Raw genomic sequence first — 26,158 nt, 5'->3', positions numbered from 1 at the left:
CTGTAAAAGTATTGAGTCGAAAAGAAGACTTTTTCGTATAAGAGAAATAAGCCAAAATATTGAGAAAACATTTTTAAAGAAAATTTGAGATCAGTTCAATTCCCAAAAAAACTTGCATTGAAGCTCAGTAAAAAAGACAGGAAACTCTTAGATTGGCTCGCATCTCCACTTTACACGTCCCAGATGGTCTAGCGGTTAGGATTTGTGGCTCTCACCCACAAGGCCCGGGTTCATCTCCCGGTCTGGGAACCTTTTCAACTCCTATATTAAGGTCTTTGCTGTAAAAGTATTGAGTCGAAAAGAAGACTTTTTCGTATAAGAGAAATAAGCCAAAATATTGAGAAAACATTTTTAAAGAAAATTTGAGATCAGTTCAATTCCCAAAAAAACTTGCATTGAAGCTCAGTAAAAAAGACAGGAAACTCTTAGATTGGCTCGCATCTCCACTTTACACGTCCCAGATGGTCTAGCGGTCAGGATTTGTGGATCTCACCCACAAGGCCCGGGTTCAACTCCCGGTCTGGGAACCTTTTCAACTCCTATATTAAGGCCTTTGCTGTAAAAGTATTGAGTCGAAAAAAGACTTTTTCGTATAAGAGAAATCAGCCAAAATATTGAGAAAACATTTTTAAAGAAAATTTGAGATCAGTTCAATTCCCAAAAAAACTTGCATTGAAGCTCAGTAAAAAAGACAGGAAACTCTTATATTGGCTCGCATCTCCACCTTACACGTCCCAGATGGTTTAACGGTTAGGATTTGTGGCTCTCACCCACAAGGCCCGGGTTCAACTCCCGGTCTGGGAAGCTTTTTAGCTACTATATTAAGGCCTTTGCTGTAAAATTATTGAGTCGAAACGAAGACACTTTTCGCATTAGCGAAATAAGCCAAAATTTGAGAAATTATTTCTAAAGAAAATTTGAGATCAGTTCAATTCCCAAAAAAACTTGCATTGAAGCTCAGTAAAAAAGACAGGAAACTCTTAGATTGGCTCGCATCTCCACTTTACACGTCCCAGATGGTCTAGCGGTCAGGATTTGTGGATCTCACCCACAAGGCCCGGGATCAACTCCCGGTCTGTGAACCTTTTCAACTCCTATATTAAGGCCTTTGCTGTAAAAGTATTGAGTCGAAAAGAAGACTTTTTCGTATAAGAGAAATAAGCCAAAATATTGAGAAAACATTTTTAAAGAAAATTTGAGATCAGTTCAATTCCCAAAAAAACTTGCATTGAAGCTCAGTAAAAAAGACAGGAAACTCTTAGATTGGCTCGCATCTCCACTTTACACGTCCCAGATGGTCTAGCGGTCAGGATTTGTGGATCTCACCCACAAGGCCCGGGATCAACTCCCGGTCTGTGAACCTTTTCAACTCCTATATTAAGGCCTTTGCTGTAAAAGTATTGAGTCGAAAAGAAGACTTTTTCGTATAAGAGAAATAAGCCAAAATATTGAGAAAACATTTTTAAAGAAAATTTGAGATCAGTTCAATTCCCAAAAAAACTTGCATTGAAGCTCAGTAAAAAAGACAGGAAACTCTTAGATTGGCTCGCATCTCCACTTTACACGTCCCAGATGGTCTAGCGGTCAGGATTTGTGGATCTCACCCACAAGGCCCGGGTTCAACTCCCGGTCTGGGAACCTTTTCAACTCCTATATTAAGGCCTTTGCTGTAAAAGTATTGAGTCGAAAAAAGACTTTTTCGTATAAGAGAAATCAGCCAAAATATTGAGAAAACATTTTTAAAGAAAATTTGAGATCAGTTCAATTCCCAAAAAAACTTGCATTGAAGCTCAGTAAAAAAGACAGGAAACTCTTATATTGGCTCGCATCTCCACCTTACACGTCCCAGATGGTTTAACGGTTAGGATTTGTGGCTCTCACCCACAAGGCCCGGGTTCAACTCCCGGTCTGGGAACCTTTTCAACTCCTATATTAAAGCCTTTGCTGTAAAACTATTGAGTCGAAAAGAAGACTTTTTCGTATAAGAGAAATCAGCCAAAATATTGAGAAAACATTTTTAAAGAAAATTTGAGATCAGTTCAATTCCCAAAAAAACTTGCATTGAAGCTCAGTAAAAAAGACAGGAAACTCTTAGATTGGCTCGCATCTCCACTTTACACGTCCCAGATGGTCTAGCGGTCAGGATTTGTGGATCTCACCCACAAGGCCCGGGTTCAACTCCCGGTCTGGGAACCTTTTCAACTCCTATATTAAGGCCTTTGCTGTAAAAGTATTGAGTCGAAAAAAGACTTTTTCGTATAAGAGAAATCAGCCAAAATATTGAGAAAACATTTTTAAAGAAAATTTGAGATCAGTTCAATTCCCAAAAAAACTTGCATTGAAGCTCAGTAAAAAAGACAGGAAACTCTTATATTGGCTCGCATCTCCACCTTACACGTCCCAGATGGTTTAACGGTTAGGATTTGTGGCTCTCACCCACAAGGCCCGGGTTCAACTCCCGGTCTGGGAACCTTTTCAACTCCTATATTAAAGCCTTTGCTGTAAAACTATTGAGTCGAAAAGAAGACTTTTTCGTATAAGAGAAATCAGCCAAAATATTGAGAAAACATTTTTAAAGAAAATTTGAGATCAGTTCAATTCCCAAAAACACTTGCATTGAAGCTCAGTAAAAAAGACAGGAAACTCTTAGATTGGCTCGCATCTCCACTTTAATCGTCCCAGATGGTCTAGCGGTCAGGATTTGTGGCTCTCACCCACAAGGCCCGGGTTCAACTCCCGGTCTGGGAACCTTTTCAACTCCTATATTAAGGCCTTTGCTGTAAAAGTATTGAGTCGAAAAGAAGACTTTTTCGTATAAGAGAAATCAGCCAAAATATTGAGAAAACATTTTTAAAGAAAATTTGAGATCAGTTCAATTCCCAAAAAAACTTGCATTGAAGCTCAGTAAAAAAGACAGGAAACTCTTAGATTGGCTCGCATCTCCACTTTACACGTCCCAGATGGTCTAGCGGTTAGGATTTGTGGCTCTCATCCACAAGGCCCGGGTTCAACTCCCGGTCTGGGAACCTTTTCAACTCCTATATTAAGGCCTTTGCTGTAAAAGTATTGAGTCGAAAAGAAGACTTTTTCGTATAAGAGAAATAAGCCAAAATATTGAGAAAACATTTTTAAAGAAAATTTGAGATCAGTTCAATTCCCAAAAACACTTGCATTGAAGCTCAGTAAAAAAGACAGGAAACTCTTAGATTGGCTCGCGTCTCCACTTTACACGTCCCAGATGGTCTAGCGGTTAGGATTTGTGGCTCTCACCCACAAAGCCCGGGTTTAACTCCCGGTCTGGGAACCTTTTCAACTCCTATATTAAGGCCTTTGCTGTAAAAGTATTGAGTCGAAAAGAAGACTTTTTCGTATAAGAGAAATAAGCCAAAATTTAGAGAAAACATTTTTTAAGAAAATTCGAGATCAGTTCAATTCCGAAAAAAACTTGCATTGAAGCTTAGTAAAAAAAAAGACAGGAAACTATTAGATTGTCTCACAATTCCACTTTACAAGTCCGAAATGGTTTAGCGGTTAGGATTTGTGGCTTCCACCCGCAATGACCTGGTTCAACTCCCGGTCAGGGAACCTTTTCAAATCCTATATTAAGGCCTTTGCTGTAAAAGTATTGAGTCGAAAAGAAGACTTTTTCGTAAAAGAGAAATAAGCTAAAATTTTGAGGAAACATTTTCTAAGAAAATTTGAGATCAGTTCAATTCCCAAAAAAACTTGCATTGAAGCTTAGTAAAAAAGACAGGAAACTGTTAGATGGGCTCGCATTTCCACATTACACGCCCCAGATGGTCTAGCGGTTAGGATTTGTGGCTGTCACCCACAAGTCCAGGGTTCAAATCCCGGTCTGGGAAACTTTTCAACTCCTATATTAAGGCCTTTCCTGTAAAATTTTTGAGTCTAAAAGAAGACAATTTTCGCATTAGAAAAATAGGTCAAAACCTTGGAGATATTATATATAAGAAAATTTGGTATCAGTTCAATTCCAAAAAAACTTGCATTGAAGCTTAGTAAAAAAAACATGAAACCCTTAGATTGGCTTGCATCTCCATTTTTCACGTCCCAGAAGGTCTAGCGGTTAGGATTTGTGGCTCTCACCCACACGTCCAGGGTTCAAATCCCGGTCAGGGAACCTTTTCAACTCCTATATTAAGGCCTTTGCTGTAAAAGTATTGAGTCGAAAAGAAGACTTTTTCGTATAAGAGAAGTAAGCCAAAATTTTGAGAAAACATTTTTTAAGAATATTTGAGATCAGTTCAATTCCGAAAAAACTTGCATTGAAGCTTAGTAAAAAAACATGAAACTCTTAGATTGGCTTGCTTCTCCATTTTTCACGTCGCAGATGGTCTAGCGGTTAGGATTTGTGGCTCTCACCCATACGTCCAGGGTTCAAATCCCGGTCTGGGAAACTTTTCAACTCCTATATTAAGGCCTTTCCTGTAAAATTTGTGAGTCTAAAAGAAGACAATTTTCGCATTAGAAAAATAGGTCAAAACCTTGGAGATATTATATATAAGAAAATTTGGTATCAGTTCAATTCCAAAAAAACTTGCATTGAAGCTTAGTAAAAAAACATGAAACCCTTAGATTGGCTTGTATCTCCATTTTTCACGTCCCAGAAGGTCTAGCGGTTAGGATTTGTGGCTCTCACCCACACGTCCAGGGTTCAAATCCCGGTCAGGGAACCTTTTCAACTCCTATATTAAGGCCTTTGCTGTAAAAGTATTGAGTCGAAAAGAAGACTTTTTCGTATAAGAGAAGTAAGCCAAAATTTTGAGAAAACATTTTTTAAGAATATTTGAGATCAGTTCAATTCCGAAAAAACTTGCATTGAAGCTTAGTAAAAAAACATGAAACTCTTAGATTGGCTTGCTTCTCCACTTTTCACGTCGCAGATGGTCTAGCGGTTAGGATTTGTGGCTCTCACCCATACGTCCAGGGTTCAAATCCCTGTCTGGGAAACTTTTCAACTCCTATATTAAAGCCTTTCCTGTAAAATTTTTGAGTCGAAAAGAAAACACTTTTCGGATTAGAAAAATAGGTCAAAAACTTGAGATATTATATATAAGAAAATTTGGTATCAGTTCAATTCCGAAAGAACTTGCATTGAAGCTTAGTAAAAAAACATGAAACTCTTAGATTGGCTTGCATCTCCATTTTTCACGTCCCAGAAGGTCTAGCGGTTAGGATTTGTGGCTCTAACCCACACGTCCAGTGTTCAAATCCCGGTCAGGGAACCTTTTCAACTACTATATTAAGGCCTTTGCAGTAAAATTATTGAGTTGAAAAGAAGATTCTTTTCGTATTAGAAAAATCAGCCGAAAATTTGAGAAATTGTTTTAAAGAAAATTTGAGATCAGTTCAATTCCGAAAAAAAATTTGCATTGAAGCTTAGTAAAAAAAAACATGAAACTCTTAGATTGACTTGCTTCTCCATTTTTCACGTCGCAGATGGTCTAGCGGTTAGGATTTGTGGCTCTCACCCATACGTCCAGGGTTCAAATCCCGGTCTGGGAAACTTTTCAACTCCTATATTAAAGCCTTTCCTGTAAAATTTTTGAGTCCAAAAGAAAACACTTTTCGGATTAGAAAAATAGGTCAAAAACTTGAGATATTATATATAAGAAAATTTGGTATCAGTTCAATTCCGAAAAAACTTGCATTGAAGCTTAGTAAAAAAACATGAAACTCTTAGATTGGCTTGCATCTCCATTTTTCACGTCCCAGAAGGTCTAGCGGTTAGGATTTGTGGCTCTCACCCACACGTCCAGGGTTCAAATCCCGGTCAGGGAACCTTTTCAACTCCTATATTAAGGCCTTTGCTGTAAAAGTATTGAGTCGAAAAGAAGACTTTTCGTATAAGAGAAATAAGCCAAAATTTTGAGAAAACATTTTTTAAGAAAATTTGAGATCAGTTCAATTCCGAAAAAACTTGCATTGAAGCTTAGTAAAAAAAACATGAAACTCTTAGATTGGCTTGCATCTCCATTTTTCACGTCCCAGATGGTCTAGCGGTTAGGATTTGTGGCTCTCACCCATACGTCCAGGGTTCAAATCCCGGTCTGGGAAACTTTTCAACTCCTATATTAAGGCCTTTGCAGTAAAATTTTTGAGTCGAAAAGAAAACACTTTTCGGATTAGAAAAATAGGTCAAAAACTTGAGATATTATATATAAGAAAATTTGGTATCAGTTCAATTCCGAAAAAACTTGCATTGAAGCTTAGTAAAAAAACATGAAGCTCTTAGATTGGCTTGCATCTCCATTTTTCACGTCCCAGATGGTCTAGCGGTTAGGATTTGTGGCTCTCACCCACAAGTCCAGGGTTCAAATCCCGGTCTGTGAAACTTTTCAACTCTTATATTAAGGCCTTTCCTGCAAAATTTTTGAGTCTAAAAGAAGACAATTTTCGCATTAGAAAAATAGGTCAAAAACTTGGAGATATTATATATAAGAAAATTTGGTATCAGTTCAATTCCGAAAAAACTTGCATTGAAGCTTATTTAAAAAAACATGAAACTCTTAGATTGGCTTGCATCTCCATTTTTCACTTCCCAGATGGTCTAGCGGTTAGGATTTGTGGCTCTCACCCATACGTCCAGGGTTCAAATCCCGGTCTGGGAAACTTTTCAACTCCTATATTAAGGCCTTTGCTGTAAAAGTATTGAGTCGAAAAGAAGACTTTTTCGTATAAGAGAAATAAACCAAAATTTTGAGAAAACATTTTTTAAGAAAATTTGAGATCAGTTCAATTCCGAAAAAACTTGCATTGAAGCTTATTTAAAAAAACATTAAACTCTTAGATTGGCTTGCATCTCTATTTTTCACTTCCCAGATGGTCTAGCGGTTAGGATTTGTGGCTCTCACCCACAAGTCCAGGGTTCAAATCCCGGTCTGTGAAACTTTTCAACTCCTATATTAAGGCCTTTCCTGCAAAATTTTTGAGTCTAAAAGAAGACAATTTTCGCATTAGAAAAATAGGTCAAAAACTTGGAGATATTATATATAAGAAAATTTGGTATCAGTTCAATTCCGAAAAAACTTGCATTGAAGCTTATTTAAAAAAACATGAAACTCTTAGATTGGCTTGCATCTCCATTTTTCACTTCCCAGATGGTCTAGCGGTTAGGATTTGTGGCTCTCACCCATACGTCCAGGGTTCAAATCCCGGTCTGGGAAACTTTTCAACTCCTATATTAAGGCCTTTGCTGTAAAAGTATTGAGTCGAAAAGAAGACTTTTTCGTATAAGAGAAATAAACCAAAATTTTGAGAAAACATTTTTTAAGAAAATTTGAGATCAGTTCAATTCCGAAAAAACTTGCATTGAAGCTTATTTAAAAAAACATTAAACTCTTAGATTGGCTTGCATCTCTATTTTTCACTTCCCAGATGGTCTAGCGGTTAGGATTTGTGGCTCTCACCCATACGTCCAGGGTTCAAATCCCGGTCTGGGAAACTTTTCAACTCCTATATTAAGGCCTTTCCTGTAAAATTTTTGAGTCGAAAAGAAAACACTTTTCGCATTAGAAAAATAGGTCAAAAACTTGAGATATTATATATGAGAAAATTTGGTATCAGTTCAATTCCGAAAAAACTTGCATTGAAGCTTAGTAAAAAAACATGAAACTCTTAGATTGGCTTGCATCTCCATTTTTCACGTCCCAGAAGGTCTAGCGGTTAGGATTTGTGGCTCTCACCCACAAGGCCCGGGTTCAACTCACGGTCTGGGAACCTTTTCAACTCCTACATTAAGGCCTTTCCTGTAAAATTTTTGAGTCGAAAAGAAGACATTTTTCGGATTAGAAAAATAGGTCAAAAACTTGAGATATTATATATATGAAAATTTGGTATCAGTTCAATTCCGAAAAAACTTGCATTGAAGCTTATTTAAAAAAACATGAAACTCTTAGATTGGCTTGCATCTCTATTTTTCACTTCCCAGATGGTCTAGCGGTTAGGATTTGTGGCTCTCACCCATACGTCCAGGGTTCAAATCCCGGTCTGGGAAACTTTTCAACTCCTATATTAAGGCCTTTCCTGCAAAATTTTTGAGTCTAAAAGCAGACAATTTTCGCATTAGAAAAATAGGTCAAAAACTTGGAGATATTATATATAAGAAAATTTGGTATCAGTTCAATTCCGAAAAAACTTGCATTGAAGCTTATTTAAAAAAACATGAAACTCTTAGATTGGCTTGCATCTCCATTTTTCACTTCCCAGATGGTCTAGCGGTTAGGATTTGTGGCTCTCACCCATACGTCCAGGGTTCAAATCCCGGTCTGGGAAACTTTTCAACTCCTATATTAAGGCCTTTGCTGTAAAAGTATTGAGTCGAAAAGAAGACTTTTTCGTATAAGAGAAATAAACCAAAATTTTGAGAAAACATTTTTTAAGGAAATTTGAGATCAGTTCAATTCCGAAAAAACTTGCATTGAAGCTTATTTAAAAAAACATGAAACTCTTAGATTGGCTTGCATCTCTATTTTTCACTTCCCAGATGGTCTAGCGGTTAGGATTTGTGGCTCTCACCCATACGTCCAGAGTTCAAATCCCGGTCTGGGAAACTTTTCAACTCCTATATTAAGGCCTTTCCTGTAAAATTTTTGAGTCGAAAAGAAAACACTTTTCGCATTAGAAAAATAGGTCAAAAACTTGAGATATTATATATGAGAAAATTTGGTATCAGTTCAATTCCGAAAAAACTTGCATTGAAGCTTAGTAAAAAAACATGAAACTCTTAGATTGGCTTGCATCTCCATTTTTCACGTCCCAGAAGGTCTAGCGGTTAGGATTTGTGGCTCTCACCCACAAGGCCCGGGTTCAACGCACGGTCTGGGAACCTTTTCAACTCCTACATTAAGGCCTTTCCTGTAAAATTTTTGAGTCGAAAAGAAGACATTTTTCGGATTAGAAAAATAGGTCAAAAACTTGAGATATTATATATATGAAAATTTGGTATCAGTTCAATTCCGAAAAAACTTGCATTGAAGCTTATTTAAAAAAACATGAAACTCTTAGATTGGCTTGCATCTCTATTTTTCACTTCCCAGATGGTCTAGCGGTTAGGATTTGTGGCTCTCACCCATACGTCCAGGGTTCAAATCCCGGTCTGGGAAACTTTTCAACTCCTATATTAAGGCCTTTCCTGCAAAATTTTTGAGTCTAAAAGCAGACAATTTTCGCATTAGAAAAATAGGTCAAAAACTTGGAGATATTATATATAAGAAAATTTGGTATCAGTTCAATTCCGAAAAAACTTGCATTGAAGCTTATTTAAAAAAACATGAAACTCTTAGATTGGCTTGCATCTCCATTTTTCACTTCCCAGATGGTCTAGCGGTTAGGATTTGTGGCTCTCACCCATACGTCCAGGGTTCAAATCCCGGTCTGGGAAACTTTTCAACTCCTATATTAAGGCCTTTGCTGTAAAAGTATTGAGTCGAAAAGAAGACTTTTTCGTATAAGAGAAATAAACCAAAATTTTGAGAAAACATTTTTTAAGGAAATTTGAGATCAGTTCAATTCCGAAAAAACTTGCATTGAAGCTTATTTAAAAAAACATGAAACTCTTAGATTGGCTTGCATCTCTATTTTTCACTTCCCAGATGGTCTAGCGGTTAGGATTTGTGGCTCTCACCCATACGTCCAGAGTTCAAATCCCGGTCTGGGAAACTTTTCAACTCCTATATTAAGGCCTTTCCTGTAAAATTTTTGAGTCGAAAAGAAAACACTTTTCGCATTAGAAAAATAGGTCAAAAACTTGAGATATTATATATGAGAAAATTTGGTATCAGTTCAATTCCGAAAAAACTTGCATTGAAGCTTAGTAAAAAAACATGAAACTCTTAGATTGGCTTGCATCTCCATTTTTCACGTCCCAGAAGGTCTAGCGGTTAGGATTTGTGGCTCTCACCCACAAGGCCCGGGTTCAACTCACGGTCTGGGAACCTTTTCAACTCCTACATTAAGGCCTTTCCTGTAAAATTTTTGAGTCGAAAAGAAGACATTTTTCGCATTAGAAAAATAGGTCAAAAACTTGAGAAATTATATTTAAGAAAATTTGAGATCAGTTCATTTCCGAAAAAAAACTTGCATTGAAGCTTAGTAAAAAAGACAGGAAACTAATAGATTGTCTCACATTTCCATTATACATGTCCGAAATGGTTTAGCGGTTAGGATTTGTGGCTTTCACCCTCAAGGCCCGGGTTCAACTCCCGGTCAGGGAACCTTTTCAACTCCTATATTAAGGCCTTTGCTGTAAAAGTATTGGGTCGAAAAGAAGACTTTTTCGTATAAGAGAAATAAGCCAAAATTTTGAGAAAACATTTTTAAAGAAAATTTGAGATCAGTTCAATTCCCAAAAAAACATGCATTGAAGCTTAGTAAAAAAGACAGGAAACTCGTAGATTGGCTTGCATCTCCACTTTACACGTCCCAGATGGTCTAGCGGTTAGGATTTGTGGCTCTCACCCACAAGGCCAGGGTTCAACTCCCGGTCTGGGAACCTTTTCAACTCCTATATTAAGGCCTTTGCTGTAAAAGTATTGAGTCGAAAAGAAGACTTTTTCGTATAAAAGAAATAAGCCAAATTTTTGAGAAAATAGTTTTTAAGACAATTTGAGATCAGTTCATTTCCGAAAAAAAAACTTGCATTGAAGCTTAGTAAAAAAGACAGGAAACTAATAGATTGTCTCACATTTCCATTATACATGTCCGAAATGGTTTAGCGGTTAGGATTTGTGGCTTTCACCCTCAAGGCCCGGGTTCAACTCCCGGTCAGGGAACCTTTTCAACTCCTATATTAAGGCCTTTGCTGTAAAAGTATTGGGTCGAAAAGAAGACTTTTTCGTATAAGAGAAATAAGCCAAAATTTTGAGAGAACATTTTAAAAGAAAATTTGAGATCAGTTCAATTCCCAAACTTGAGAAACTTGAGAAATTATATTTAAGAAAATTTGAGATCAGTTCATTTCCGAAAAAAAACTTGCATTGAAGCTTAGTAAAAAAGACAGGAAACTAATAGATTGTCTCACATTTCCATTATACATGTCCGAAATGGTTTAGCGGTTAGGATTTGTGGCTTTCACCCTCAAGGCCCGGGTTCAACTCCCGGTCAGGGAACCTTTTCAACTCCTATATTAAGGCCTTTGCTGTAAAAGTATTGGGTCGAAAAGAAGACTTTTTCGTATAAGAGAAATAAGCCAAAATTTTGAGAAAACATTTTTAAAGAAAATTTGAGATCAGTTCAATTCCCAAAAAAACATGCATTGAAGCTTAGTAAAAAAGACAGGAAACTCGTAGATTGGCTTGCATCTCCACGTTACACGTCCCAGATGGTCTAGCGGTTAGGATTTGTGGCTCTCACCCACAAGGCCAGGGTTCAACTCCCGGTCTGGGAACCTTTTCAACTCCTATATTAAGGCCTTTGCTGTAAAAGTATTGAGTCGAAAAGAAGACTTTTTCGTATAAAAGAAATCAGCCAAATTTTTGAGAAAATAGTTTTTGAGACAATTTGAGATCAGTTCAATTCCCAAAAAAACTTGCATTGACGCTTAGTAAAAAAGACAGGAAACTCTTAGATTGGTTCGGATCTCCACTTTACACGTCCCAGATGGTCTAGCGGTTAGGATTTGTGGCTCTCACCCACAAGGCCCGGGTTCAACTCCCGGTCTGGGAACCTTTTCAACTCCAATATTAAGGCCTTTCTGTAAAAGTATTGAGTCGAAAAGAAGACTTTTTCGTATAAGAGAAATAAGCCAAAATTTTTGAGAAAACATTTTGCAAGAAAAATTGAGATCAGTTCAATTCCGAAAAAAACTTGCATTGAAGCTTAGTAAAAAAGACAGGAAACTCTTAGATTGGTTCGGATCTCCACTTTACACGTCCCAGATGGTCTAGCGGTTAGGATTTGTGGCTTTCACCCACAAGTCCCGGGTTCAACTCCCGGTCTGGGAAGCTTTTCAACTCCTATATTAAGGCCTTTGCAGTAAAATTATTGAGTCGAAAAGAAGACTCTTTTCGCATTAGAAAAATCAGCCAAAAGTTTGAGATATTAGTTTTTAAGAAAATTTGAGATCAGTTCAATTCCCAAAAAAAACTTGCATTGAAGCTTAGTAAAAAAGACAGGAAACTGTTAGATTGGTTCGGATCTCCACTTTACACGTCCCAGATGGTCTAGCGGTTTGGATTTGTGGCTCTCACCCACAAGGCCCGGGTTCAACTCCCGGTCTTGAAACCTTTTCAACTCCTGTATTAAGGCCTTTCTGTAAAAGTATTGAGTCGAAAAGAAGACTTTTTCGGATAAGAATAATAAACCAAAATTTTTGAGAAAACATTTTGCAAGAAAAATTGAGATCAGTTCAATTCCGAAAAAAACTTGCATTGAAGCTTAGTAAAAAGGACAGGAAACTCTTAGATTGGTTCGGATCTCCACTTTAAACGTCCCAGATGGTCTAGCGGTTAGGATTTGTGGCTTTCACCCAAAAGGCCCGGGTTCAACTCCCGGTCTGGGAAGCTTTTCAACTCCTATATTAAGGCCTTTCTGTAAAAGTATTGAGTCGAAAAGAAGACTTTTTCGTATAAGAGAAAAAAGCCAAAATTTTTGAGAAAACATTTTGCAAGAAAAATTGAGATCAGTTCAATTCCAAAAAAAAACTTGCATTGAAGCTTAGTAAAAAAGACAGGAAACTCTTAGATTGGTTCGGATCTCCACTTTACACGTCCCAGATTGTCTAGCGGTTAGGATTTGTGGCTTTCACCCACAAGGCCCGGGTTCAACTCCCTGTCTGGGAAGCTTTTCAACTCCTATATTAAGGCCTTTGCAGTAAAATTATTCAGTCGAAAAGAAGACTCTTTTCGTATTAGAAAAATCAGCCAAAAGTTTGAGAAAATAGTTTTTAAGACAATTTGAGATCAGTTCAATTCCCAAAAAAACTTGCATTGAAGCTTAGTAAAAAAGACAGGAAACTCTTAGATTGGTTCGGATCTCCACTTTACACGTCCCAGATGGTCTAGCGGTTAGGATTTGTGGCTCTCACCCACAAGGCCCGGGTTCAACTCCCGGTCTGGGAACCTTTTCAACTCCTATATTAAGGCCTTTCTGTAAAAGTATTGAGTCGAAAAGAAGACTTTTTCGATAAGAGAAATAAACCAAAATTTTTGAGAAAACATTTTGCAAGAAAAATTGAGATCAGTTCAATTCCGAAAAAAACTTGCATTGAAGCTTAGTAAAAAGGACAGGAAACTCTGAGATTGGTTCGGATCTCCACTTTACACGTCCCAGATGGTCTAGCGGTTAGGATTTGTGGATCTCACCCACAAGGCCCGGGATCAACTCCCGGTCTGTGAACCTTTTCAACTCCTATATTAAGGCCTTTCTGTAAAAGTATTGAGTCGAAAAGAAGACTTTTTCGGATAAGAGAAATAAACCAAAATTTTTGAGAAAACATTATGCAAGAAAAATTGAGATCAGTTCAATTCCGAAAAAAACTTGCATTGAAGCTTAGTAAAAAAGACAGGAAACTCTTAGATTGGTTCGGATCTCCACTTTACACGTCCCAGATGGTCTAGCGGTTAGGATTTGTGGCTCTCACCCACAAGGCCCGGGTTCAACTCCCGGTCTGGGAACCTTTTCAACTCCTATATTAAGGCCTTTCTGTAAAAGTATTGAGTCGAAAAGAAGACTTTTTCGGATAAGAGAAATAAACCAAAATTTTTGAGAAAACATTATGCAAGAAAAATTGAGATCAGTTCAATTCCGAAAAAAACTTGCATTGAAGCTTAGTAAAAAGGACAGGAAACTCTTAGATTGGTTCGGATCTCCACTTTACACGTCCCAGATGGTCTAGCGGTTAGGATTTGTGGCTCTCACCCACAAGGCCCGGGTTCAACTCCCGGTCTGGGAAGCTTTTCAACTCCTATATTAAGGCCTTTCTGTAAAAGTATTGAGTCGAAAAGAAGACTTTTTCGTATAAGAGAAATAAGCCAAAATTTTTGAGAAAACATTTTGCAAGAAAAATTGAGATCAGTTCAATTCCGAAAAAAACTTGCATTGAAGCTTAGTAAAAAGGACAGGAAACTCTTAGATTGGTTCGGATCTCCACTTTACACGTCCCAGATCGTCTAGCGGTTAGGATTTGTGGCTTTCACCCAAAAGGCCCGGGTTCAACTCCCGGTCTGGGAAGCTTTTCAACTCCTATATTAAGGCCTTTCTGTAAAAGTATTGAGTCGAAAAGAAGACTTTTTCGGATAAGAGAAATAAACCAAAATTTTTGAGAAAACATTATGCAAGAAAAATTGAGATCAGTTCAATTCCGAAAAAAACTTGCATTGAAGCTTAGTAAAAAGGACAGGAAACTCTTAGATTGGTTCGGATCTCTACTTTACACGTCCCAGATGGTCTAGCGGTTAGGATTTGTGGCTCTCACCCACAAGGCCCGGGTTCAACTCCCGGTCTGGGAACCTTTTCAACTCCTATATTAAGGCCTTTCTGTAAAAGTATTGAGTCGAAAAGAAGACTTTTTCGGATAAGAGAAATAAACCAAAATTTTTGAGAAAACATTATGCAAGAAAAATTGAGATCAGTTCAATTCCGAAAAAAACTTGCATTGAAGCTTAGTAAAAAGGACAGGAAACTCTTAGATTGGTTCGGATCTCTACTTTACACGTCCCAGATGGTCTAGCGGTTAGGATTTGTGGCTCTCACCCACAAGGCCCGGGTTCAACTCCCGGTCTGGGAACCTTTTCAACTCCTATATTAAGGCCTTTCTGTAAAAGTATTGAGTCGAAAAGAAGACTTTTTCGGATAAGAGAAATAAACCAAAATTTTTGAGAAAACATTATGCAAGAAAAATTGAGATCAGTTCAATTCCGAAAAAAACTTGCATTGAAGCTTAGTAAAAAGGACAGGAAACTCTTAGATTGGTTCGGATCTCTACTTTACACGTCCCAGATCGTCTAGCGGTTAGGATTTGTGGCTTTCACCCAAAAGGCCCGGGTTCAACTCCCGGTCTGGGAAGCTTTTCAACTCCTATATTAAGGCCTTTCTGTAAAAGTATTGAGTCGAAAAGAAGACTTTTTCGTATAAGAGAAATAAGCCAAAATTTTTGAGAAAACATTTTGCAAGAAAAATTGAGATCAGTTCAATTCCGAAAAAAACTTGCATTGAAGCTTAGTAAAAAAGACAGGAAACTCTTAGATTGGTTCGGATCTCCACTTTACACGTCCCATATTGTCTAGCGGTTAGGATTTGTGGCTTTCACCCACAAGGCCCGGGTTCAACTCACGGTCTGGGAAGCTTTTCAACTCCTATATTAAGGCCTTTGCAGTAAAATTATTCAGTCGAAAAGAAGACTCTTTTCGTATTAGAAAAATCAGCCAAAAGTTTGAGAAAATAGTTTTTAAGACAATTTGAGATCAGTTCAATTCCCAAAAAAACTTGCATTGAAGCTTAGTAAAAAAGACAGGAAACTCTTAGATTGGTTCGGATCTCCACTTTACACGTCCCAGATGGTCTAGCGGTTAGGATTTGTGGCTCTCACCCACAAGGCCCGGGTTCAACTCCCGGTCTGGGAACCTTTTCAACTCCTATATTAAGGCCTTTCTGTCAAAGTACTGAGTCGAAAAGAAGACTTTTTCGGATAAGAGAAATAAACCAAAATTTTTGAGAAAACATTTTGCAAGAAAAATTGAGATCAGTTCAATTCCGAAAAAAACTTGCATTAAAGCTTAGTAAAAAGGACAGGAAACATTTAGATTGGTTCGGATCTCCACTTTACACGTCCCAGATGGTCTAGCGGTTAGGATTTGTGGCTTTCACCCACAAGGCCCGGGTTCAACTCCCGGTCTGGGAAGCTTTTCAACTCCTATATTAAGGCCTTTGCAGTGAAATTATTGAGTCGAAAAGAAGACTCTTTTCGTATTAGAAAAATCAGCCAAAAGTTTGAGAAAATAGTTTTTAAGACAATTTGCGATCAGTTCAATTCCCAAAAAAACTTGCATTGAAGCTTAGTAAAAAAGACAGGAAACTCTTAGATTGGTTCGGATCTCCACTTTACACGTCCCAGATGGTCTAGCGGTTAGGATTTGTGGCTTTCACCCACAAGGCCCGGGTTCAACTCCCGGTCTGGGAAGCTTTTCAACTCCTATATTAAGGCCTTTGCAGTAAAATTATTGAGTCGAAAAGAAGACTCTTTTCGTATTAGAAAAATCAGCCAAAAGTTTGAGAAAATAGTTTTTAAGACAATTTGCGATCAGTTCAATTCCCAAAAAAACTTGCATTGAAGCTTAGTAAAAAAGACAGGAAACTCTTAGATTGGTTCGGATCTCCACTTTACACGTCCCAGATGGTCTAGCGGTTAGGATTTGTGGCTCTCACACACAAGGCCCGGGTTCAACTCCCGGTCTGGGAACCTTTTCAACTCCTATATTAAGGCCTTTCTCTAAAAGTATTGAGTCGAAAAGAAGACTTTTTCGTATAAGAGAAATAAGCCAAAATTTTTGAGAAAACATTTTGCAAGAAAAATTGAGATCAGTTCAATTCCAAAAAAAACTTGCATTGAAGCTTAGTAAAAAAGACAGGAAACTCTTAGATTGGTTCGGATCTCCACTTTACACGTCCCAGATTGTCTAGCGGTTAGGATTTGTGGCTTTTACCCACAAGGCCCGGGTTCAACTCCCGGTCTGGGAAGCTTTTCAACTCCTATATTAAGGCCTTTGCAGTAAAATTATTCAGTCGAAAAGAAGACTCTTTTCGTATTAGAAAAATCAGCCAAAAGTTTGAGAAAATAGTTTTTAAGACAATTTGAGATCAGTTCAATTCCCAAAAAAACTTGCATTGAAGCTTAGTAAAAAAGACAGGAAACTCTTAGATTGGTTCGGATCTCCACTTTACACGTCCCAGATTGTCTAGCGGTTAGGATTTGTGGCTCTCACCCACAAGGCCCGGGTTCAACTCACGGTCTGGGAACCTTTTCAACTCCTATATTAAGGCCTTTCTGTAAAAGTATTGAGTCGAAAAGAAGACTTTTTCGTATAAGAGAAATAAGCCAAAATTTTTGAGAAAACATTTTGCAAGAAAAATTGAGATCAGTTCAATTCCGAAAAAAACTTGCATTGAAGCTTAGTAAAAAAGACAGGAAACTCTTAGATTGGTTCGGATCTCCACTTTACACGTCCCAGATGGTCTAGAGGTTAGGATTTGTGGCTTTCACCCACAAGGCCCGGGTTCAACACCCGGTCTGGGAAGCTTTTCAACTCCTATATTAAGGCCTTTGCAGTAAAATTATTGAGTCGAAAAGAAGACTCTTTTCGTATTAGAAAAATCAGCCAAAAGTTTGAGATATTAGTTTTTAAGAAAATTTGAGATCAGTTCAATTCCGAAAAAAACTTGCATTGAAGCTTAGTAAAAAAAACATGAAACTCTTAGATTGGCTCGCATCTCCACTTTACACGTCCCAGATGGTCTAGCGGTTAGGATTTGTGGTTCTCACCCGCAAGTCCATGGTTCAAATCCCGGTCTGGTAAACTTTTCAACTCCTATATTAAGGCCTTTCCTGTAAAATTTTTGAGTCGAAAAGAAGACACTTTTCGCATTAGCAAAATAGGCCAAAAACTTGAGATATTATAATTAAGAAAATTTGAGATCAGTTCAATTCCGAAAAAACTTGCATTGAAGCTTAGTAAAAAAACATGAAACTCTTAGATTGGCTTGCATCTCCATTTTTCACGTCCCAGATGGTCTAGCGGTTAGGATTTGTGGCTCTCACCCACAAGTCCAGGGTTCAAATCCCGGCCTGCGAAACTTTTCAACTCCTATATTAAGGCCTTTCCTGTAAAATTTTTGAGTCGAAAAGAAGACACTTTTCGCATTAGAAAAATAGACCAAAAACATGAGAAATTATATTTAAGGAATTTTAGGATCAGTTCATTTCCGAAAATAACTTGCATTGAAGCTTAGTAAAAAAGACAGCAAACTATTAGATTGTCTCACATTCCCACTTTACATGTCCGAAATGGTTTAGTGGTTAGGATTTGTGGCTTTCACCCACAAAGCCCGGGTTCAACTCCCGGTCTGGGAACCTTTTTAACTCCTATATTAAGGCCTTTGCTGTAAAATTATTGAGTCGAAAAGAAGACTTTTTCGTATGAGAGAAATAAGCCAAAATTTTGAGAAAATATTTTTTAAGAAAATTTGAGATCAGTTCAGTTCGGAAAAAAACTTGCACTGAAGCTTAGTAAAAAAAACATGAAGCTCTTAGATTGGCTCGCATCTCCACTTTACACGTCCCAGATGGTTTAGCGGTTAGGATTTGTGGCTTTCACCCACAATGCCCGGGTTCAACTCCCGGTCCGGGAACCTTTTCAACTCGTATATTAAGGCCTTTGCTGTAAAAGTAATGGGTCGAAAAGAAGACTTTTTCTTATACGAGAAATAAGCCAAAATTTTGAGAAAACATTTTGTAGGAAAAATTGAGATCAGTTCAATTCCGAAAAAAACTTGCATTGAAGCTTAGTAAAAAGACAGGAAACTCTTAGATTGGTTCGGATCACCGCTTCACACGTACCAGATAGTCTAGCGGATAGGATTTGTGGCTTTCACCCACAAGGCCCGGGTTCAACTCCCGGTCTGGGAAGCTTTTCAACTCCTATATTAAGGCCTTTGCAGTAAAATTATTGAGTCGAAAAGAAGACTTTTTCGTATAAGAGAAATAAGCCAAAATTTTGAGAAAACATTTTGTAGGAAAAATAGAGATCAGTTCAATTCCGAAAAAAACTTGCATTGAAGCTTAGTAAAAAAACAGGAAACTCTTAGATTGGTTCGCGGGGATCACCACTTTACACGTCCCAGATGGTCTAGCGGATAGGATTTGTGGCATTCACCCACAAGGCCCGGGTTCAACTCCCGGTCTGGGAAGCTTTTCAACTCCTATATAAAGGCCTTTGCAGTAAAATTATTGAGTCGAAAAGAAGACTCTTTTCGTATTAGAAAAATCAGCCAAAAGTTTGAGATATTAGTTTTTAAGAAAATTTGAGATCAGTTCAATTCCGAAAAAACTTGCATTGAAGCTTAGTAAAAAAAACATGAAACTCTTAGATTGGCCCGCATCTCCACTTTACACGTCCCAGATTATCTAGCGGTTAGGATTTGTGGTTCTCACCCACAAGTCCATGGTTCAAATCCCGGTCTGGGAAACTTTTCAACTCCTATATTAAGGCCTTTCCTGTAAAATTTTTGAGTAGAAAAGAAGACACTTTTCGCATTAGAAAAATAGGCCAAAAACTTGAGATATTATATTTAAGAAAATTTGAGATCAGTTCAATTCCGAAAAAGCTTGCATTGAAGCTTAGTAAAAAAACATGAAACTCTTAGATTGGCTTGCATCTCCATTTTGCACGTCCCAGATGGTCTAGCGGTTAGGATTTGTGGCTCTCACCCATACGTCCAGGGTTCAAATCCCGGTCTGGGAAACTTTTCAACTCCTACATTAAGGCCTTTCCTGTAAAATTTTTGAGTAGAAAAGAAGACACTTTTCGCATTAGAAAAATAGACCAAAAACTTGAGATATTATATTTCAGAAAATTTGAGATCAGTTCAATTCCGAAAAAACTTGCATTGAAGCTGAGTAAAAAAAACATGAAACTCTTAGATTGGCTTGCATCTCCATTTTTCACGTCCCAGATTATCTAGCGGTTAGGATTTGTGGTTCTCACCCACAAGTCCATGGTTCAAATCCCGGTCTGGGAAACTTTTCAACTCCTACATTAAGGCCTTTCCTGTAAAATTTTTGAGTAGAAAAGAAGACACTTTTCGCATTAGAAAAATAGACCAAAAACTTTAGATATTATATTTAAGAAAATTTGAGATCAGTTCAATTCCGAAAAAACTTGCATTGAAGCTTAGTAAAAAAAAACATGAAACTCTTAGATTGGCTTGCATCTCCATTTTTCACGTCCCAGATGGTCTAGCGGTTAGGATTTGTGGCTCTCACCCACACGTCCAGGGTTCAAATCCCGGTCTGGGAAACTTTTCAACTCCTATATTAAGACCTTTCCTGTAAAATTTTTGAGTCGAAAAGGAGACATTTTTCGCATTAGAAAAATAGGCCCAAAACTTGAGAAATTATATTTAAGAAATTTTGAGATCAGTTCATTTCCGAAAAAAACTTGCATTGAAGCTTAGTAAAAAAGACAGGAAACTATTAGATTGTCTCACGTTTCCACTTTACATGTCCGATATGGTTTAGCGGTTAGGATTTGTGGCTTTCACCCACAATGCCCTGGTTCAACTCCCGGTCAGGGAACCTTTTCAACTCCTATATTAAGGCCTTTGCTGTAAAAGTATTGAGTCGAAAAAAAGACTTTTTCGTATAAGAGAGGAGGCCAAAATTTTGAGAAAACATTTTTTAAGAAAATTTGAGATCAGTTCAATTCCCAAAAAAACTTGCATTGAAGCTCAGTAAAAAGACAGGAAACTCTTAGATTGGCGCGCATCTCCACATTACACGTCCCAGATGGTCTAGCGGTTAGGATTTGTGGCTCTCACCCACAAGGCCCGGGTTCAACTCCTATATTAAGGCCTTTGCTGTAAAAGTATTGAGTCGAAAAGAAGACTTTTTCGTATAAGAGAAATAAGCCAAAAATTTTGAGAAAATACTTTTAAAGAAAATTTGAGATCAGTTCAATTCCAAAAAAACTTGCATTGAAGCTTAGTAAAAAAGACAGGAAACTATTAGATTGTCTCACATTTCCACTTTACATGTCCGCAATGGTTTAGAGGTTAGGAAATGTGGCTTTCACCCACAATGCCCGGGTTCAACTCCCGGTCAGGGAACCTTTTCAACTCCTATATTAAGGCCTTTGCTGTAAAAGTATTGAGTCGAAAAGCAGACTTTTTCGTATAAGAGAAATAAGCCAAAAATTTTGAGAAAATAATTTTTAAGAAAAATTGAGATCAGTTCAATTCCGAAAAAAACTTGCATTGAAGCTTAGTAAAAACGACAGGACACTCTTAGATTGGTTCGGATCTCCACTTTACACGTCCCAGATGGTCTAGCGGTTAGGATTTGTGGCTTTCACACACAAGGCCCAGGTTCAACTCCCGGTCTGGTAAGCTTTTCAACTCCTATATTAAGGCCTTTGCAGTAAAATTATTGCGTCGAAAAGAAGACTTTTTCGTATGAGAGAAATAAGCCAAAATTTTGAGAAATTATTTTTTAAGAAAATTTGAGATCAGTTCAATTCCCAAAAAAACTTGCATTGAAGCTCAGTAAAAAAGACAGGAAACTCTTAGATTGGCTCGCATCTCCACTTTACACGTCCCAGATGGTCTAGCGGTTAGGATTTGTGGCTCTCACCACCAAGGCCCGGGTTCAACTCCCGGTCTGGGAACCTTTTCTACTCCTATATTAAGGCCTTTGCTGTAAAAGTATTGAGTCGAAAAGAAGACTTTTTCGTATGAGAGAAATAAGCCAAAATTTTGAGAAAATATTTTTTAAGAAAATTTGAGATCAGTTCAATTCCGAAAAAAATTGTATTGAAGCTTAGTAAAAAAAACGGAACTCTTAGATTGGCTTGCATCTCCATTTTTCACGTCCCAGATAGTCTAGCGGTTAGGATTTGTGGCTCTCACGCACACGTCCAGGGTTCAAATCCCGGTCTGGGAAAATTTTCAACTCCTATATTAAGGCCTTTCCTGTAAAATTTTTGAGTCGAAAAGACGACACTTTTCGCATTAGAAAAATAGGCCAAAAACTTGAGAAATTATATTTAAGAAAATTTGAGATCAATTCATTTCCGAAAAAAACTTGCATTGAACCTTAGTAAAAAAGACAGAAAACTATTAGATTATCTCACATTTCCACTTTACATGTCCGAAATGGTTTAGAGGTTAGGATTTGTGGCTTTCACCCACAATGCCCGGGTTCAACGCCCGGTCAGTGAACCTTTTCAACTCCTATATTAAGGCCTTTGCTGTAAAAGTATTGAGTCGAAAAGAAGACTTTTTCGTATAAGAGAAGAAGGCCACATTTTTGAGAAAACATTTTTAAAGAAAACTTGAGATCAGTTCAATTCCCAAAAAAACTTGCATTGAAGCTCAGTAAAAAGACAGGAAACTATTAGATTGGCTCGCATATCCACTTTACACGTCCCAGATGGTCTAGCGGTTAGGATTTGTGGCTCTCACGCACAAGGCCCGGGTTCAACCCCCGGTCTGGGAACCTTTTCAACTCCTATATTAAGGCCTTTGCTGTAAAAGTATTGAGTCGAAAAGAAGACTTTTTCGTATGAGAGAAATAAGCCAAAATTTTGAGAAAATATTTTTTAAGAAAATTTGAGATCAGTTCAATTCCCAAAAAAACTTGCATTGAAGCTCAGTAAAAAAGACAGGAAACTCTTAGATTGGCTCGCATCTCCACTTTACACGTCCCAGATGGTCTAGCGGTTAGGATTTGTGGCTCTCACCCACAAGGCCCGGGTTCAACTCCTATATTAAGGCCTTTGCTGTAAAAGTATTGAGTCGAAAAGAAGACTTTTTCTTATGAGAGAAATAAGCCAAAAATTTGAGAAAATATTTTTTAAGAAAATTTGAGATCAGTTCAATTCCCAAAAAAACTTGCATTGAAGCTCAGTAAAAAAGACAGGAAACTATTAGATTGTCTCACATGTCCACTTTACATGTCCGAAATGGTTTAGAGGTTAGGATTTGTGGCTTTCACCCACAATGCCCGGGTTCAACGCCCGGTCAGTGAACCTTTTCAACTCCTATATTAAGGCCTTTGCTGTAAAAGTATTGAGTCGAAAAGAAGACTTTTTCGTATAAGAGAAGAAGGCCACATTTTTGAGAAAACATTTTTAAAGAAAACTTGAGATCAGTTCAATTCCCAAAAAAACTTGCATTGAAGCTCAGTAAAAAGACAGGAAACTATTAGATTGGCTCGCATATCCACTTTACACGTCCCAGATGGTCTAGCGGTTAGGATTTGTGGCTCTCACGAACAAGGCCCGGGTTCAACCCCCGGTCTGGGAACCTTTTCAACTCCTATATTAAGGCCTTTGCTGTAAAAGTATTGAGTCGAAAAGAAGACTTTTTCGTATGAGAGAAATAAGCCAAAATTTTGAGAAAATATTTTTTAAGAAAATTTGAGATCAGTTCAATTCCCAAAAAAACTTGCATTGAAGCTCAGTAAAAAAGACAGGAAACTCTTAGATTGGCTCGCATCTCCACTTTACACGTCCCAGATGGTCTAGCGGTTAGGATTTGTGGCTCTCACCCACAAGGCCCGGGTTCAACTCCTATATTAAGGCCTTTGCTGTAAAAGTATTGAGTCGAAAAGAAGACTTTTTCTTATGAGAGAAATAAGCCAAAAATTTGAGAAAATATTTTTTAAGAAAATTTGAGATCAGTTCAATTCCCAAAAAAACTTGCATTGAAGCTCAGTAAAAAAGACAGGAAACTATTAGATTGTCTCACATGTCCACTTTACATGTCCGAAATGGTTTAGAGGTTAGGAATTGTGGCTTTCACCCACAATGCCCGGGTTCAACTCCCGGTCAGGGAACCTTTTCAACTCCTATATTAAGGCCTTTGCAGTAAAATTATTGAGTCGAAAAGAAGACTCTTTTCGTATTAGAAAAATCAGCCGAAAGTTTGAGATATTATTTTTTAAGAAAAATTGAGATCAGTTCAATTCCGAAAAAAACTTGCATTGAAGCTTAGTAAAAACGACAGGACACTCTTAGATTGGTTGGGATCTCCACTTTACACGTCCCAGATGGTCTAGCGGTTAGGATTTGTGGCTTTCACCCACAAGGCCCAGGTTCAACTCCCGGTCTGGGAAGCTTTTCAACTCCTATATTAAGGCCTTTGCAGTAAAATTATTGAGTCGAAAAGAAGACTCTTTTCGTATTAGAAAAATCAGCCGAAAGTTTGAGATATTATTTTTTAAGAAAAATTGAGATCAGTTCAATTCCCAAAACTTGCATTGAAGCTCAGTAAAAAGACAGGAAACTATTAGATTGGCTCGCATCTCCACTTTACACGTCCCAGATGGTCTAGCGGTTAGGATTTGTGGCTCTCACGCACAAGGCCCGGGTTCAACCCCCGGTCTGGGAACCTTTTCAACTCCTATATTAAGGCCTTTGCTGTAAAAGTATTGAGTCGAAAAGAAGACTTTTTCGTATGAGAGAAATAAGCCAAAATTTTGAGAAAATATTTTTTAAGAAAATTGGAGATCAGTTCAATTCCCAAAAAAAAACTTGCATTGAAGCTCAGTAAAAAAAGACAGGAAACTCTTAGATTGGCTCGCAACTCATCTTTACACGTGCCAGATGGTCTTGGGGTTCAGATTTGTGGCTCTCATCCACAATTCCAGTGTTCAAATCCCGGTCTGTGAACCTTTTCAACTCCTATATTAAGGCCTTTGCAGTAAAATTATTGAGTCGAAAAGAAGACTCTTTTCGTATGAGAGAAATAATCCAAAATTTTGAGAAAATAGTTTTTAAGAAAATTGGAGATCAGTTCAATTCCCAAAAAAAAACTTGCATTGAAGCTCAGTAAAAAAAGACAGGAAACTCTTAGATTGGCTCGCATCTCCACTTTACACGTCCCAGATGGTCTAGCGGTTAGGATTTGTGGCTCTCACCCACAAGGCCCGGGTTCAACTCCTATATCAAGGCCTTTGCTGTAAAAGTATTGAGTCGAAAAGAAGACTTTTTCTTATGAGAGAAATCAGCCAAAATTTTGAGAAAATATTTTTAAGAAAATTTGAGATCAGTTCAATTCCCAAAAAAACTTGCATTGAAGCTCAGTAAAAAAACAGGAAACTATTAGATTGTCTCACATGTCCAATTTACATGTCCGAAATGGTTTAGAGGTTAGGAATTGTGGCTTTCACCCACAATGCCCGGGTTCAACTCCCGGTCAGGGAACCTTTTCAACTCCTATATTAAGGCCTTTGCAGTAAAATTATTGAGTTGAAAAGAAGACTCTTTTCGTATTAGAAAAATCAGCCAAAAGTTTGAGATATTATTTTTTAAGAAAAATTGAGATCAGTTCAATTCCGAAAAAAAACTTGCATTGAAGCTTAGTAAAAACGACAGGATACTCTTAGATTGGTTGGGATCTCCACTTTACACGTCCCAGATGGTCTAGCGGTTAGGATTTGTGGCTTTCACCCACAAGGCCCAGGTTCAACTCCCGGTCTGGGAAGCTTTTCAACTCCTATATTAAGGCCTTTGCAGTAAAATTATTGAGTCGAAAAGAAGACTCTTTTCGTATTAGAAAAATCAGCCAAAAGTTTGAGATATTATTTTTTAAGAAAATTTGAGATCAGTTCAATTCTGAAAAAACTTGCATTGAAGCTTAGTAAAGAAGACAGGAAACTATTAGATTTGTTCGGATCTCCACTGTACCCGTCCCAGATGGTCTAGAGGTTAGGATTTGTGGCTTTCACCCACAAGGCCCGGGTTCAACTCCCGGTCTGGGAAGCTTTTCAACTCCTATATTAAGGCCTTTGCAGTAAAATTATTGAGTCGAAAAGAAGACTCTTTTCGTATTAGAAAAATCAGCCAAAAGTTTGAGATATTATTTTTTAAGAAAATTTGAGATCAGTTCAATTCTGAAAAAACTTGCATTGAAGCTTAGTAAGAAAACATGAAACTTTTAGATTGGCTTGCATCTCCATTTTTCACGTCCCAGATGGTCTAGAAATTAGGATTTGTGGCGTTCATCCACAATGCCCGGGTTCAACTCCCGGTCAGGGAACCTTTTCAACTCCTATATTAAGGCCTTTGCTGTAAAACTATTGAGTCGAAAAGAAGACTTTTTCGTATACGAGAAATGAGCCAAAATTTTGAGAAAATATTTTTTAAGAAAATTTGAGATCAGTTCAATTCCGAAAAAACTTGCATTGAAGCTTAGTAAAACAGACAGGAAACTATTAGATTGTCTCACATGTCCACTTGACATGTCCGAAATGGTTTAGAGGTTAGGAATTGTGGCTTTCACCCACAATGCCCGGGTTCAACTCCCGGTCAGGGAACCTTTTCAACTCCTATATTAAGGCCTTTGCAGTAAAATTATTGAGTCGAAAAGAAGACTCTTTTCGTATTAGAAAAATCAGCCAAAAGTTTGAGATATTATTTTTTAAGAA

The 26,158-nt window shown here is 37.7% G+C and overlaps 1 protein-coding gene and 56 non-coding genes across 57 annotated transcripts in view; 56 read left to right on the top strand and 1 right to left on the bottom strand.

The window, feature by feature from the left end:
• Positions 1-26,158, bottom strand: part of LOC142343266 (protein unc-45 homolog A-like) — a 224,714-nt gene that overhangs the window by 33,171 nt on the left and 165,385 nt on the right. The gene's annotated exons all lie outside the window — the stretch shown is intronic.
• Positions 178-249, top strand: Trnae-cuc (transfer RNA glutamic acid (anticodon CUC)). Its single transcript has one exon. It is a non-coding gene; the product is annotated as a tRNA-Glu (tRNA).
• On the top strand, positions 456-527 carry Trnae-cuc (transfer RNA glutamic acid (anticodon CUC)). The gene has a single exon. It is a non-coding gene; the product is annotated as a tRNA-Glu (tRNA).
• Trnae-cuc (transfer RNA glutamic acid (anticodon CUC)) lies at positions 733-804 on the top strand. The gene has a single exon. It is a non-coding gene; the product is annotated as a tRNA-Glu (tRNA).
• On the top strand, positions 1,567-1,638 carry Trnae-cuc (transfer RNA glutamic acid (anticodon CUC)). The gene has a single exon. It is a non-coding gene; the product is annotated as a tRNA-Glu (tRNA).
• Trnae-cuc (transfer RNA glutamic acid (anticodon CUC)) lies at positions 1,844-1,915 on the top strand. The gene has a single exon. It is a non-coding gene; the product is annotated as a tRNA-Glu (tRNA).
• Trnae-cuc (transfer RNA glutamic acid (anticodon CUC)) lies at positions 2,122-2,193 on the top strand. Its single transcript has one exon. It is a non-coding gene; the product is annotated as a tRNA-Glu (tRNA).
• On the top strand, positions 2,399-2,470 carry Trnae-cuc (transfer RNA glutamic acid (anticodon CUC)). Its single transcript has one exon. It is a non-coding gene; the product is annotated as a tRNA-Glu (tRNA).
• Trnae-cuc (transfer RNA glutamic acid (anticodon CUC)) lies at positions 2,677-2,748 on the top strand. The gene has a single exon. It is a non-coding gene; the product is annotated as a tRNA-Glu (tRNA).
• On the top strand, positions 2,955-3,026 carry Trnae-cuc (transfer RNA glutamic acid (anticodon CUC)). The gene has a single exon. It is a non-coding gene; the product is annotated as a tRNA-Glu (tRNA).
• On the top strand, positions 3,233-3,304 carry Trnae-cuc (transfer RNA glutamic acid (anticodon CUC)). Its single transcript has one exon. It is a non-coding gene; the product is annotated as a tRNA-Glu (tRNA).
• On the top strand, positions 3,792-3,863 carry Trnad-guc (transfer RNA aspartic acid (anticodon GUC)). The gene has a single exon. It is a non-coding gene; the product is annotated as a tRNA-Asp (tRNA).
• Positions 4,899-4,970, top strand: Trnae-cuc (transfer RNA glutamic acid (anticodon CUC)). Its single transcript has one exon. It is a non-coding gene; the product is annotated as a tRNA-Glu (tRNA).
• Trnae-cuc (transfer RNA glutamic acid (anticodon CUC)) lies at positions 6,007-6,078 on the top strand. Its single transcript has one exon. It is a non-coding gene; the product is annotated as a tRNA-Glu (tRNA).
• On the top strand, positions 6,283-6,354 carry Trnae-cuc (transfer RNA glutamic acid (anticodon CUC)). The gene has a single exon. It is a non-coding gene; the product is annotated as a tRNA-Glu (tRNA).
• Positions 6,561-6,632, top strand: Trnae-cuc (transfer RNA glutamic acid (anticodon CUC)). Its single transcript has one exon. It is a non-coding gene; the product is annotated as a tRNA-Glu (tRNA).
• Positions 6,838-6,909, top strand: Trnae-cuc (transfer RNA glutamic acid (anticodon CUC)). The gene has a single exon. It is a non-coding gene; the product is annotated as a tRNA-Glu (tRNA).
• On the top strand, positions 7,116-7,187 carry Trnae-cuc (transfer RNA glutamic acid (anticodon CUC)). Its single transcript has one exon. It is a non-coding gene; the product is annotated as a tRNA-Glu (tRNA).
• Trnae-cuc (transfer RNA glutamic acid (anticodon CUC)) lies at positions 7,393-7,464 on the top strand. Its single transcript has one exon. It is a non-coding gene; the product is annotated as a tRNA-Glu (tRNA).
• On the top strand, positions 7,669-7,740 carry Trnae-cuc (transfer RNA glutamic acid (anticodon CUC)). The gene has a single exon. It is a non-coding gene; the product is annotated as a tRNA-Glu (tRNA).
• Positions 7,946-8,017, top strand: Trnae-cuc (transfer RNA glutamic acid (anticodon CUC)). Its single transcript has one exon. It is a non-coding gene; the product is annotated as a tRNA-Glu (tRNA).
• Trnae-cuc (transfer RNA glutamic acid (anticodon CUC)) lies at positions 8,224-8,295 on the top strand. The gene has a single exon. It is a non-coding gene; the product is annotated as a tRNA-Glu (tRNA).
• Positions 9,054-9,125, top strand: Trnae-cuc (transfer RNA glutamic acid (anticodon CUC)). Its single transcript has one exon. It is a non-coding gene; the product is annotated as a tRNA-Glu (tRNA).
• Positions 9,332-9,403, top strand: Trnae-cuc (transfer RNA glutamic acid (anticodon CUC)). Its single transcript has one exon. It is a non-coding gene; the product is annotated as a tRNA-Glu (tRNA).
• Positions 9,885-9,956, top strand: Trnae-cuc (transfer RNA glutamic acid (anticodon CUC)). The gene has a single exon. It is a non-coding gene; the product is annotated as a tRNA-Glu (tRNA).
• Positions 10,442-10,513, top strand: Trnae-cuc (transfer RNA glutamic acid (anticodon CUC)). The gene has a single exon. It is a non-coding gene; the product is annotated as a tRNA-Glu (tRNA).
• Trnae-cuc (transfer RNA glutamic acid (anticodon CUC)) lies at positions 11,336-11,407 on the top strand. The gene has a single exon. It is a non-coding gene; the product is annotated as a tRNA-Glu (tRNA).
• Positions 11,614-11,685, top strand: Trnae-cuc (transfer RNA glutamic acid (anticodon CUC)). The gene has a single exon. It is a non-coding gene; the product is annotated as a tRNA-Glu (tRNA).
• Trnae-uuc (transfer RNA glutamic acid (anticodon UUC)) lies at positions 11,892-11,963 on the top strand. The gene has a single exon. It is a non-coding gene; the product is annotated as a tRNA-Glu (tRNA).
• On the top strand, positions 12,172-12,243 carry Trnae-cuc (transfer RNA glutamic acid (anticodon CUC)). Its single transcript has one exon. It is a non-coding gene; the product is annotated as a tRNA-Glu (tRNA).
• On the top strand, positions 12,450-12,521 carry Trnae-uuc (transfer RNA glutamic acid (anticodon UUC)). Its single transcript has one exon. It is a non-coding gene; the product is annotated as a tRNA-Glu (tRNA).
• Positions 12,729-12,800, top strand: Trnae-uuc (transfer RNA glutamic acid (anticodon UUC)). Its single transcript has one exon. It is a non-coding gene; the product is annotated as a tRNA-Glu (tRNA).
• On the top strand, positions 13,008-13,079 carry Trnae-cuc (transfer RNA glutamic acid (anticodon CUC)). Its single transcript has one exon. It is a non-coding gene; the product is annotated as a tRNA-Glu (tRNA).
• Positions 13,563-13,634, top strand: Trnae-cuc (transfer RNA glutamic acid (anticodon CUC)). The gene has a single exon. It is a non-coding gene; the product is annotated as a tRNA-Glu (tRNA).
• Trnae-cuc (transfer RNA glutamic acid (anticodon CUC)) lies at positions 13,841-13,912 on the top strand. Its single transcript has one exon. It is a non-coding gene; the product is annotated as a tRNA-Glu (tRNA).
• Trnae-uuc (transfer RNA glutamic acid (anticodon UUC)) lies at positions 14,119-14,190 on the top strand. The gene has a single exon. It is a non-coding gene; the product is annotated as a tRNA-Glu (tRNA).
• Positions 14,397-14,468, top strand: Trnae-cuc (transfer RNA glutamic acid (anticodon CUC)). The gene has a single exon. It is a non-coding gene; the product is annotated as a tRNA-Glu (tRNA).
• Positions 14,675-14,746, top strand: Trnae-cuc (transfer RNA glutamic acid (anticodon CUC)). The gene has a single exon. It is a non-coding gene; the product is annotated as a tRNA-Glu (tRNA).
• Trnae-uuc (transfer RNA glutamic acid (anticodon UUC)) lies at positions 14,953-15,024 on the top strand. Its single transcript has one exon. It is a non-coding gene; the product is annotated as a tRNA-Glu (tRNA).
• On the top strand, positions 15,510-15,581 carry Trnae-cuc (transfer RNA glutamic acid (anticodon CUC)). Its single transcript has one exon. It is a non-coding gene; the product is annotated as a tRNA-Glu (tRNA).
• Trnae-uuc (transfer RNA glutamic acid (anticodon UUC)) lies at positions 15,788-15,859 on the top strand. Its single transcript has one exon. It is a non-coding gene; the product is annotated as a tRNA-Glu (tRNA).
• Trnae-uuc (transfer RNA glutamic acid (anticodon UUC)) lies at positions 16,067-16,138 on the top strand. The gene has a single exon. It is a non-coding gene; the product is annotated as a tRNA-Glu (tRNA).
• Trnae-cuc (transfer RNA glutamic acid (anticodon CUC)) lies at positions 16,346-16,417 on the top strand. The gene has a single exon. It is a non-coding gene; the product is annotated as a tRNA-Glu (tRNA).
• On the top strand, positions 16,624-16,695 carry Trnak-uuu (transfer RNA lysine (anticodon UUU)). The gene has a single exon. It is a non-coding gene; the product is annotated as a tRNA-Lys (tRNA).
• Positions 16,903-16,974, top strand: Trnae-cuc (transfer RNA glutamic acid (anticodon CUC)). Its single transcript has one exon. It is a non-coding gene; the product is annotated as a tRNA-Glu (tRNA).
• Positions 17,181-17,252, top strand: Trnae-uuc (transfer RNA glutamic acid (anticodon UUC)). The gene has a single exon. It is a non-coding gene; the product is annotated as a tRNA-Glu (tRNA).
• On the top strand, positions 18,292-18,363 carry Trnae-uuc (transfer RNA glutamic acid (anticodon UUC)). The gene has a single exon. It is a non-coding gene; the product is annotated as a tRNA-Glu (tRNA).
• On the top strand, positions 18,569-18,640 carry Trnae-uuc (transfer RNA glutamic acid (anticodon UUC)). The gene has a single exon. It is a non-coding gene; the product is annotated as a tRNA-Glu (tRNA).
• Trnae-uuc (transfer RNA glutamic acid (anticodon UUC)) lies at positions 18,850-18,921 on the top strand. Its single transcript has one exon. It is a non-coding gene; the product is annotated as a tRNA-Glu (tRNA).
• Positions 19,404-19,475, top strand: Trnae-cuc (transfer RNA glutamic acid (anticodon CUC)). Its single transcript has one exon. It is a non-coding gene; the product is annotated as a tRNA-Glu (tRNA).
• Trnae-cuc (transfer RNA glutamic acid (anticodon CUC)) lies at positions 19,959-20,030 on the top strand. The gene has a single exon. It is a non-coding gene; the product is annotated as a tRNA-Glu (tRNA).
• Positions 21,599-21,670, top strand: Trnae-cuc (transfer RNA glutamic acid (anticodon CUC)). Its single transcript has one exon. It is a non-coding gene; the product is annotated as a tRNA-Glu (tRNA).
• Trnae-cuc (transfer RNA glutamic acid (anticodon CUC)) lies at positions 22,154-22,225 on the top strand. The gene has a single exon. It is a non-coding gene; the product is annotated as a tRNA-Glu (tRNA).
• On the top strand, positions 23,774-23,845 carry Trnae-uuc (transfer RNA glutamic acid (anticodon UUC)). The gene has a single exon. It is a non-coding gene; the product is annotated as a tRNA-Glu (tRNA).
• On the top strand, positions 24,049-24,120 carry Trnae-cuc (transfer RNA glutamic acid (anticodon CUC)). Its single transcript has one exon. It is a non-coding gene; the product is annotated as a tRNA-Glu (tRNA).
• On the top strand, positions 25,144-25,215 carry Trnae-uuc (transfer RNA glutamic acid (anticodon UUC)). The gene has a single exon. It is a non-coding gene; the product is annotated as a tRNA-Glu (tRNA).
• Trnae-uuc (transfer RNA glutamic acid (anticodon UUC)) lies at positions 25,422-25,493 on the top strand. Its single transcript has one exon. It is a non-coding gene; the product is annotated as a tRNA-Glu (tRNA).

The sequence above is a fragment of the Convolutriloba macropyga genome, chromosome 7 (genome assembly GCF_964194025.1).
Source record: "Convolutriloba macropyga chromosome 7, txConMacr16.3, whole genome shotgun sequence".
NCBI lineage: Eukaryota > Metazoa > Xenacoelomorpha > Acoela > Convolutidae > Convolutriloba > Convolutriloba macropyga.
This window is presented reverse-complemented; position numbering and strand designations above follow the sequence as displayed.